Genomic DNA, 8,229 nt, shown 5'->3' on the forward strand with positions numbered 1-8,229 from the left:
CCCCATGTGAAAAGAAAGAGCTTGAGAGCATTTAGGGTTCCTTCCCTTGGTGCTATTGCACTTTTCTGCAGGTGTCCAATAGCAGATGGTCTCCTGTGCTTCCCTCCGCCACCAAATGACAGCCGTGCAGGGGTAATAAGGAGAGACCTGAGTTCAAATCCCCCGCTCTCCCAAGAAAGTAATAAGGTGATTCCCCCCCTCTCCATCTCACTCTCTTTGCATAGCCGACCACTCAGGATTGCTGTGGGTATAAAATGGAAGAGAAGAGAGTTTTGGGGCCCCATTTGGACCCACTGTGTGGACCGGAATTTTATCCATGGAGGCATCTGTCCAAAATTCTGATTCAGGCAATTTAGGTGAAACTCTAGCCAGGGACTAATGTTCCCTCTAAGCTGCAGAGTCTTGTGAGCAAAAAATTCTACTTTGTGAGCTACTGGCATTAAAGTTGCTAGCTACTGCATCAATTAGTGTGTTCTGGGGCCATTTTTCCTGAGCTAAGACAAAAATATGTGAGCTGGAAGCTAAAAATCTGTGAGCTAGCTCATGCTAACTCAGCTTAGAGGGAGCCCTGCCGGGGACCCCCTCCCTTGCCTCCCCCCCCAATTTCTCAAGTGAAACTAACAACCTTCTTGACTGTGAATGTTTCTGAAACCGTCCTTGTTACAAAAGTATATAATTTTGAAGATGATGCACCATCTTCTGCTGAAAATTGGGTCCTATTAAGATCCACCCCTTCTTCTGTTAATCTCCCAGCTGAGTATAGTGCTCGTTATATCTTCAATTCCACCCCATCCATCCACCCAACCACCCCACTGTCACATTATCAAGTTCATGTGCACACTGATGAAACCTATATAGCAGTGATCTTGAAGGAATCATTTCTGTCACAGTATCATGATTCTGTTTGAACAGTGCTTCCCCAAGGTGCAAGAGCAGACTGTTGCATCTGTAAAATTGATCTTGCTGTGTTACCTACTGGGGGGGGGGGAGAGAAAGGCAGGTGTCGTCCAGCTGAAATAAGAGTTAACATATGTTTCAGTTTGGGAAATGACTTCTGAAATTCCCCCAGTTAAACTGGAACTCTGGAGGGGAGGAGCGCACAGAATTGCTCCAGGATAGAGGGGAAATCCATTTGTGTATTATTTGAAAGGAATGGCTCAGAGACTTTGGGTTCGGGTTCAAATCCTTCCTCCGCCACAAACTCACAAAATTGCCTTGGGCACTCTATCTGTCTCAGTTTGGAGTAAGTGGATAAGGATCTGAGCTGACCTTCCTCTCAGGTGTTGCAATCGGGTGGAATCCTAGCAGGAGCTCCTTTGCATATTAGGCCACAAACCCCTGATGTAGCCAATCCTCTTGGAGATCACAAAAAAGAGACTTGCAAGCCCTTGGAGGATTGGCTACATCAGGGGTGTGTGGCCTAATATGCAAAGTTGCTCCTGCTAGAATTCCACCCTTGGTTGGAATTATGTGCAGTGCTTTGAACACGTGAAAAAAAATAGAAAAAAATCCAAAGCAATATTGTGGCATGGCTGTTTTGGGGTTGAGGAGTAGATTTCTGCTGCTGGCCTCTTTGTGTATTTTTATTTAGGGATTCATACCCTGCTTTTTCTCCTCAGTGGGAACCGAAATCAATTGGCAACTTTGTTCTCCCTTCCTCCAGTGTAATCCTCGGGAGAGCAACCCTGTCAGGTGATTTAGACAGAGTCCAAATGGCGCAAGAGCATCCAGCAAGCTTGTGTGGCAGAGTCCGAATGTGAACCGTGGTCTCCCAGGTCCTAGTCCAATATTATAATCCAGGGGTGGCCAGACTGTGGCTCAGGAGTTACATGTGGCTCTTCCACACATGTTGTGTGGCTCTCAAAGCCCTCACTATCCTGTCAGCCATCTTGGAGAAGGCATCTGTCTCTTTAAATCACTTCTTCAAGCCAAGCCATCCAGCAGCTTGGAGAATGCATTTAAAGCTGCTTTCTTTCCACTTTTCCATCCTCCACCTTCCTTCCTTTCTTCCTTCCTTCTCTCAAATGATGTTCATGTCTTGTGGTTCTCAAACATTTGACATTTATGAGGCTTTATGTTAAGCAAATTTGGCCATCCTTGTTCTAATCTAACCATTACACCAGGTCTTTTCCTCCCCCTCCCCTCCCGGACCCTTATACATTAAGGCTGCTATCTACATTGCCCTGATCTGGATTCAAGGCCAATCCTAGGCGGTCTGGCACCCTAGGTAAGGTTAACTTCTAGCACCCCCACCCCTGCACTGATAACATCACCGAGTCACATGGGGGAACCCAATGTTGTGCCCACAGAAGGCTGGCGCCCTACGCAATCACCGAGTTTACCTAGTAAGGCCAGCCCTGTCTGGATGGCCCAATATTTTTGAAACTTGGAAGGTGTTTTGAGTAGAGGCACTGGATGCTATGCTGAAAATCTGGTGCCTCTACCTCAGAAAACTGCTCCCCCCAGAGCCCTAGATACCCACAGATCAATTCTCCATTATGGAATTGGTCTCCATAGGGAATAATGGAGAACCCAGAAGAAGAAAAAGAAGACTGCAGATTTATACGCCGTCCTTCTCTCAGAATCAATCTCTTAGAGCGACTGACAATCTCCTATATCTTCTCCCCCCACAACAGACACCCTGTGAGGTGGGTGGGGCTGAGAGGGCTCTCACAGCAGCTGCCCTTTCAAGGACAACCTCTGCCAGTGCTATGGCTGACCCAAGGCCATTCCAGCAGCTGTAAGTGGAGGAGTGGAGAATCAAACCCGGTTCTCCCAGATAAGAGTCCGCACACTTAACCGCTACACCAAACTGGCAGACATTTCCTCCCCTCCACCGCCGCTTTCTGATAATCCTGAAGTGGGGGGAGGACCTCTAAACCAGGGGATCCCCTGCCCCCAACTGGAGATTGGAAGGGTTTTTTTGTAGAAAAAGCCCAGCAGGAAGTCATTTGCATATCACACCACACCCCTGACATCATCGTTTCACACAGGGCTTTTTTGCAGAGAAGGCCCAGCAGGGACTCGTTTGCATATTAGGCCACACCCCCTGACACCAAACCAGTCAGAACTGCATCCCTGTGCATTCCTGCTCAAAAAATAAAAAAAAGCCCTGGAGATTGGCAACCCTATCTTGAGCACAAAATCTAATTCTGAGAGTATCATTGGCAGGACTACTTTTTGTAGGAAAGCCCAGCAGGAACTCATTTGCATATCAGGCCTTGATGTCACCATTGTTTCACACAGGACTTTTTTGTAGAGAAAGCCCAGCAGGAACTTATTTGCATATTAGCCACACCCTGATGTCAAGCCAGCCAGAGCTGCATTCCTGTTAAAAAAAAAAAAAGCCCTGACAAGCATTATCTTATTTCTGATCTGACTTGTAAGTGGTTATGGAGAAAGGGTTAGTCCCCGTCCTTCTCAAAACTACTGCCCCCTCATTGATGGGAGAACAGATTCCCGCTAACAAGAGCCCAACTGGGCAGGCAGAGTGGCCCTGTCTTTCTGGAGGATGTGACATGGTCTCCCAGGGCAGGCGGGGGCCTGGGAGAAAGGGGCTTTCGCTGGAGCCTTTTGTCCAAGGGGGAAGCCATGCGTGCAATAAGGAATCGGGTCTGACGGGCACCTGGAGAGGCAGGAGACGAAGTGCAGGATCCCAGCTGGGCCAGAGAGAGGGAGAGAGAGACAGAAAGGAACAAAAGGCAATGGGGACTGAAACCGGAGGCAGGATATCAGACAGTAGCGGGGACTGTTGTCATTTCCCACCCCACCCCCCTTGCGAGGGGATCACTGATGCTCAAGACTCTTGCAAGGAAGGCCGGTCTGTTCTGCAAGCGGCTCCTAACAGCCCCCCTAAGCAAAGAGCAAAAAATCAGGATTAACTGAACCCTGAGAGCCTATGCCTTTCCGAGGTCCTGAGAAAACTCTTGATCTCTAATACATTGATGGTCCGCACACCGCTGACCTAGGACTGCCATCCCCAGGTGAGGGCAGGGGATCTCCTGATTTGGAGGCCCTCTCCCCCTTCAGGGTTATCAGAAAGTGGGGTGGGGAAATGAACATAAGAGAAGCCATGTTGGATCAGGCCAATGGCCCATCCAGTCCAAAACTCTGTATCACACAGTGGCCAATATATGTATGTGTGTGTGTATATATATATATACACACATACATACATACATACAAACACACACACATATATACACACACTGTGGCTAATAGCCACTGATGGACCTCTGCTCCATATTTTTATCCAATCCCCTCTTAAAGCTGGCTATGCTTGTAGCCGCCACCACCTCCTGTGGCAGTGAATTCCACATGTTAATCACCCTTTGGGTGAAAAGGTACTTCCTTTTATCCGTTTTAACTTGACTGCTCAGCAATTTCATTGAATGCCCACGAGTTCTTGTATTGTGAGAAAGGGAGAAAAGTACTTCTTTCTCTACTTTCTGCATCCCATGCATAATCTTGTAAACCTCTATCATGTCTGCTGGGCACACCATTATACCCTATGGCAATGGTGTTAAACGTGCGGTCTGGAGGCCTAATCAGGCCTCCAGAGAGCTCCTATCCAGCCCCCGAGCAATTGGCTCTTGTCTGCTTCCTTCTCCCTCTCTCTTGCTTCCTTCTGCATCTCAGCTTGCTTTGCAAGACTTGCTCAATCGCACAAGAGTTACAGGGCAAAACCTTGATTTTCTCAATTGGTTGAGGCTCCTCCCTCTCCTGGTCCCCTAGGGAACGAGCCAGAGCTTCCTTTGCCCAGTTCCCTGGATTGCACAGGAGAAATACAAAGAAAGCACCTTTAAGACCAATGTGCTACTGTTTTAACCAAGTTTTAAGTTTAAAAGAAATCTTTAGTCACGTTTGTCTGTGTTCTTTAAAAAGTTTGTATCTCTGCTTCCTCATCTTAAAAAGCTACACAGCCCAGCCTGGCCCAACAATGTCTCATTTATATTAGATCTGGCCCTCATATATGAGTTTGACACCCCCGCCCTATGGAGACTGATTCCCATAAGGTATAATGGAGAATTGATCCATGGGTATTGGGGGCTCGGGGGGGGCTAGTTTTTGAGATAGAGGCACCAAATTTCCAGGATAGTATCCAGTGCCCCTCCTCAAAACACCTTCCAAGTTTCAAAAAGATTAGACAAGGGGATCCAATTCTATGAGCCCCAAAAGAAGATGTCCCATCCTTCATTATTTCCAGTGGCGGGAAGGCATTTAAAAGTTGTGTAGTCCTTTTAAATGTGCAGTTCTTTTAAATGTGATCCCTTTGGAGTTCAATTATGCTTGTCCCAACTTTGCTTCTGGCTCCACTCCCAATGTCTCCTGACTCCACTCCCAAAGTCCCCAGATATTTCTTGAGTCAGACCTGGCAATCCTAAGCCATCCTACCAGGAACATACTACCTGAGGTATTTGAATCTATGCCCAGGACTTTTTACATACAAAATCAATATCCTACCACAGGAGCCTTGTCACAGATGATGATGATGATGATGATGATGATGATGATGATGATGATGATGATGATGAAGAAGAAGAAGAAGAAGAAGAAGAAGAAGAAGAAGAAGAAGAAGAAGAAGAAGAAGAAGAAGAAGAAGAAGAAGAAGAAGAAGAAGAAGAAGAAGAAGAAGAAGAAGAAGAAGAAGAAGAAGAAGAAGAAGAAGAAGAAGAAGAAGAAGAAGAAGAAGATGATGATGATGATGATGATGATGATGATGATGATGATGATGATGATGATGATGATGATGATGATGATGATGATGATGATGATGATGATGATGATGATGATGATGATGGATTTATATCCCGCCCTCCTCTCTGAATCTCAGGGTCTCAGAGCAGCTCACAATCTCCTTTATCTTCCTCCCCCACAACCTGTGAGGCAGGTGGGGCTGAGAGAGCCCTCCCAGAAGCTGCCCTTTCAAGGACAGAATCTCACAGCAGCCTATGATCTCCTTTACTTTCCTCCCCCACAACAGACACCCTATGAGGCTGGTGGGGCTGAGAGAGCTCTCCCAGAAGCCAGAGTTCCAGAGCAGCCTACAATTTCCTTTACCTTCTTTCCCCACAATAGACACCCTGTGAGGTAAGTGGGGCTGAGAGAGCTCTCCCCAGAAGCTGCCCTTTCAAGGTCAACTCATGCAATAGCTATGGCTGCCCCCAAGGCCATTCCAGCAGCTGCAAGTGGAGGCGTGGGGAATCAAACCCGGTTCTCCCAGATAAAAGTCCGCACACTTAACCACTACACCAAAATGGCAATACACAACCTTGGAGCATGTGCAGCAATAGAATGCCATAACCGAGTGCCCGTTTTCCTTCCTTTTGCAGCACAGTTCAGCAGCCTCACCTCCATGGATGAGTTAGAGAAGGCTTCTAGTTAAGAAGGGCAGCTTGGGACTACCGATCAGTCCCGCCTTCCAGCTGGCAGTGGCCACGCTCATCCTTCCATTTGCCTGTTGAACATATATGAACATATGAAGCTGCCTTATACTGAATCAGACCTTTGGTCCATCAAAGTCAGTATTGTCTTCTCAGACTGGCAGCGGCTCTCCAGGGTCTCAAGCTGAGGTTTTTCACGCCTATTTGCCTGGACCCTTTTTTGGAGATGCCGGGGATTGAACCTGGGACCTTCTGCTTCCCAAGCAGATGCTCTACCACTGAGCCACCGTCCCTCCCCACCGTCCCTGTTGACACCTGGCAGTCCTCCACCCCTGACCCTCTGTCCTCATCCTTGATAATTTGAGGAATGGTAATATATATGGGAGGGGGAAGAAGATGTGGACAGCAATGCTCCCTCTAAACTGTAGAATTATTTGAGCAAAAATTCTATCTTTGTGAGCTATTGGCATTAAAGTTGTGAGCTACTGCATAAATTAGTTTGCTCTGGGGCCGTCCTTCCTGAGCTAAGACAAAAATGTGTAAGTCAGAGGCAAAAAAACCTTAGAGCTAGCTCACACTATCTCAGCGTAGTGGGAACACTGGATGACAGTGACGCTCTAGGAATTTCTTCCATTTCTTTGGCCTTTAGCATAGAGATGAGGGGAAATCCCTGGAGTGTCACCCAAGAATGATGTCACATCCATATGAAACTCCACCCTCCCCTGGGGGTCAGATGTAGCCAATCCTCCAAGAGCTTACAGGGCCTACTGTAAGCTCCAGGAGGATTGGCTACATCAAGGGATGTGACCTAATATGCAAAGGAGTTCCTACTACTAAAAAAGCCCTGGCTCTCGGTAAGTTAATGGGTCAGTCGACTATGATGCCCACTGAAATTAAAGTGTTTCTTTTTGGCTGGGTTGTTCCTCCCATTTTTGACTCTTAAGTACTTTGTGTGCATCAGGGAAAATCAGGATTGTTGTTTCACAGCACTTTGGGGTGCAAGGGAAAATCGAGACATTGTCCAAGAAACTAAACTTTTTTCATCATCAAATCTGTTTGGTAAACTGCAGTATAAAAATCACACTCAGAACGACCAATGGGAGACAAAACTCTGAAAGGAACATTAACCCGGGGGGGGGGAGGGAAAGTGGGTGACGCACAAAACAGGATCAAAAGGGACATGGAAATATAAATGAAAATTCAGAATGAGGTCTGTTTGGTGCCACCTTTAGTCAGTAAAAACCTGCAATCCTGTAGGTTGTCTGGATTTTTTTGGAAGGTTTTATGAGGACTGGTGCCAGTGGGATTGTCCCCTTCCTAGTAACCCCATATGTTCTTCCAAAGTGCTGGCATCCTAACTGCTTTCCATGAAGACTAGCCGCTTTAAACGCTGAGATGGGAGATGGACTCCTCATTCTATTTTGTCAGAGCCTTTTGCCTTTTCCATCACAGCCTTGGTTAATGGAACAATCTTCTTCGCTCCGAGACGGAAGATGGTTTTGTGAATGGGATGGAGTTCCTGCAGCTCCTCGAGGACACAACCCACTAGGAGAAGACATTCCTGTAGCAAAACTTCTCCCCTACTACTTCCTGATGGGGCCTCCTACGTACGTAGGTCAGTTGCTTTGTTTGTTTTCCAGTTAACACTGTGGAATGAAGGCAGCCATTCAGGATGGCGTCCAACCACAGAAGAGCCAAGCTGCCCCTTGACAAGCGAAACCCACCTAGATGAGCCTTCAAGTAAACTTAAAAATGCATTTCTAGCTTGTGAAACATTGCAGTGGTAGTCATTTGCAAGTGCCACGAAGAGTAGAGGCCTTTTGCAAGTGCCGTGATGAGAAGAGGT

The 8,229-nt window shown here is 47.0% G+C and overlaps 1 protein-coding gene across 1 annotated transcript in view; it reads left to right on the forward strand.

Annotated features, from left to right (window-relative positions):
* The window catches only part of REEP6 (receptor accessory protein 6), a 518,143-nt gene that overhangs the window by 28,523 nt on the left and 481,391 nt on the right, over window positions 1-8,229 (forward strand). The gene's annotated exons all lie outside the window — the stretch shown is intronic.

The sequence above is a fragment of the Heteronotia binoei genome, chromosome 2, assembly GCF_032191835.1.
Source record: "Heteronotia binoei isolate CCM8104 ecotype False Entrance Well chromosome 2, APGP_CSIRO_Hbin_v1, whole genome shotgun sequence".
Classification (NCBI taxonomy): Eukaryota; Metazoa; Chordata; class Lepidosauria; order Squamata; family Gekkonidae; genus Heteronotia; species Heteronotia binoei.